Source organism: Podarcis muralis, chromosome 14 (assembly GCF_964188315.1).
Source record: "Podarcis muralis chromosome 14, rPodMur119.hap1.1, whole genome shotgun sequence".
Lineage (NCBI taxonomy): Eukaryota > Metazoa > Chordata > Lepidosauria > Squamata > Lacertidae > Podarcis > Podarcis muralis.
Genome location: NC_135668.1, coordinates 54652550 through 54655506, shown reverse-complemented (window position 1 = coordinate 54655506; position 2957 = coordinate 54652550). Strand labels below are relative to the sequence as shown.

Below are 2957 nucleotides of genomic sequence, written 5' to 3'. Positions count from 1 at the left end.
GAGGTGTTTCTGGAGTGTGATGAGTGGGTAGAGGGGGGGCTCGAGGGTTGCGTGTGGCTGGGGTGGGGTCCTCGCCCCCTGCCATAAGGGACGGTGGCCGTATGGGGGAGGTGGGGGGTATTGTGCTTGGGGACGGTGGGCAGGAGGCTGAGGACCCCCCCTTCACTCAGGGACAGGGGCGAAGACCACTCACACATGAACTTCCTGCACAGCGAGGGAGACCCCCCCTCCAAGACGGGGAGACTTATACCGTGTCCAAGGTGCTTTAGTTGAGATTCCTGCTTTGGGGGGGGGCACAGCTAGATGACTCTTGGGGGGTCCCTTGCAACTCTTAAGATCTGGTGATTCTCATACCCTCCAAGTGTCCCGGTTTTCCGGGGACACTCCCGGAATTACAGAAGCTGTCGTGGTTCATGATTAAATCCCAGAATGTCATGGTTTCCCTTTTTTCCTTTCCTCCACATCTCAGAGAGCAATTAAAAGTGAAGAGGGAGAGAGAGAGAGAGAGAGAGAGAGAGAGAGAGAGAGAGAGAGAGGAGAGTCCTGTTTCTGCTGAAAATAAAAACCCTGCACCAAATGAAGGAAATGGTGAAGCTGCCAGAGAGAGCCCTTCCTGTAATTTTGAAGAAAAAAGCCACCAAACCACTTGAAATTCTTTCGTTGCAATGCTTCCGCAGCCAGCCTTTTCTTAGGAAAAGCAGCGAGTGCCGATCCCTTTATTGTAAATAGAGTGTCACACTGTCTACTCAGAAGCAAATCCCACTGTAGTCCATGGAGCTTACTCCCAGGTAACTGGGTCAAGACTGGGCAGCCTGCAACCTGAAGCATTTTTGCTCAGAACGAAGTCCCACGGGCTTCAACAGGATTTGCTCTCTGGTATGTTCCTGATCAATCTCACAGTTTCCACTTAGTATTTATTATTATTATTATTACTATTATTATTATTCTCCGCCTTTTTCCCTAATGGGGACTCACGGCAGCTTACAGCTAAAATTCTATCTCCATTTATTTGTGGAAGGTGCACATGATTCCTTTCCCTGCACATTTTTCCTTTACAACAGTCCTGTGAGGCAGAGAGGTTGCCATTGGCTGGAGGTGACCGATGTCGATGAGCAGATAACATCTGTCTGTGCCGCAAGATCAAACATTGAAGGAGCTTCCTGATGGGAGAACAGGACGTCCCTATTTTAGCAGAGAAATGCTGGCGGGTATGGATTCTATCTAGTTCAATACAGTGGTGCCTCGCAAGACGAAATTAATTCGTTCCGCAAGTTTTTTCGTCTTGCGAAGCACGGTGTCGGAAAAGTTTTGGAAAAGCTTCAAAAATCACCAAAGTCCTCAAAAACCTCAAAAAAGGCTACCACACCGCGTTCTATGAGTTGCTCCTCGAAGTCAAGTCGCAACTGTATTAACGGTGTTAAGAAAAAGGAAACAAACTTGCAAGACGTTTTCGTCTTGCGAAGCAAGCCCATAGGGAAAATCGTCTTGCGAAGCAACTCAAAAAACCAAAAACCCTTTCGTCTTGCGAGTTTTTCGTCTTGCGAGGTACCACTGTACTGTCTACACGGGCTGGCAGCAATGGCTCTGGTGTCAGGCAGGGCACATTCCCAGCAGCCAATGCCTGGAGACTGAACTTGAGGCCTTCTGCTCTGCCATGGAGCCACAATGGCCGTTCCCCTCCGGACGCTGCAAGGACCGATCTGCCGAAGGGGAGCCAGCGGTTTCTGATGGTCCCTTCCAGAAATCCTTGAGGCTGCTCAGGAGGAGATGCTGAGCTCAAGAGGGAGCCTTCCTGTTTCAACACCTTGCCGGAGTCTCTAGGGCAGGGGTCAGCAAACTTTTTCAGCAGGGGGCCGGTCCACTGTCCCTCAGACCTTGTGGGGGGCCAGACTACCTTAAAAAAATGAATGAATTCCTCTGCCCCACAAATAACCCAGAGATGCATTTTAAATAAAAGGACACATTCTACTCATGTAAAAACACGCTGATTCCCAGACCGTCCATGGGCCAGATTTAGAGGGTGATTGGGCCGGATTTGGCCCCCAGGCCTTACTTTGCCTACCCATCCTCTAGGGCAGTGGTTCTCAACCTGTGGGTCCGCTGATGTTGTTGGACTACAACTCCCATCATCCCTGAGCTCTGACCTTGCTAGCTAGGGGTGTTGGGAGTTGTAGTTCAACAACATCTGGGGACCCGCAGGTTGAGAAAGGCTGCTCTAGGGCAAGACTGGGAAGGACCCCCACCCCAGAGACTCGGGGCAGCTGCTTCCAGTCAGAACAGGCACTACTGGGAAGCCAACCTCCCTTCCCCCACAGGCCTGATACAGCAACTGGAGCGAGCACGGCTGCCTGCCTGTGCCCACACGGGGAGAGGGGGGCACCTTTGGGCAGAGCAAGGTGTGCCAAAACGCCTCGGTTTCTTTTCCGCCAGAGCCAAGCCCAGGTCCTGTTGACACAGCTGCCTCCCATTCCAGACTCCTCTCGCCGGCCAAGAGTCCAGGGCGGCTTCCCTCTCCCCACCCGCGGCCGGCTGCGCATGGACCGGGCGAGCGCCACATGGATCTGATTAGACGGAGGGGCTTTCCGAGGCTGGATTGCACGGCCGCGGCCCCACCTAGCAGGAACGCAGCTCTTTCCCTGTGGCTGGGGGGGCAGGGGGCACAGCGGATGCTCAAGGGGGAAGGGGGGACTTTCCAAACTTCTTGGTTCCAGGCACGGCCGGGGGTGCGAAGCACTGGGCAGGGGCGTCTTAATGTGCAAATTATGCCTCTGCCACGCTCCTGTTAAGAGGACCGGCTGTGCCACTGGGGCATCGGTTCAAGGTATTTTGCTGCCCGAGGCAGAGCGGAAAACAACACCCCCACCCCTGTCAAGCAGCAGACCTGTGAATTATGTGCCCTGTTCTGGTCGCCCCACCTCCAAACGGATAGGGAAGAGCCGGGAAAGGTTCACAATACA

At 53.3% G+C, this 2957-nt stretch overlaps 1 protein-coding gene across 2 annotated transcripts in view; it reads right to left on the bottom strand.

Annotated features, from left to right (window-relative positions):
* The window catches only part of CORO7 (coronin 7), a 101244-nt gene that overhangs the window by 53491 nt on the left and 44796 nt on the right, over window positions 1-2957 (bottom strand). The window lies entirely within an intron of this gene.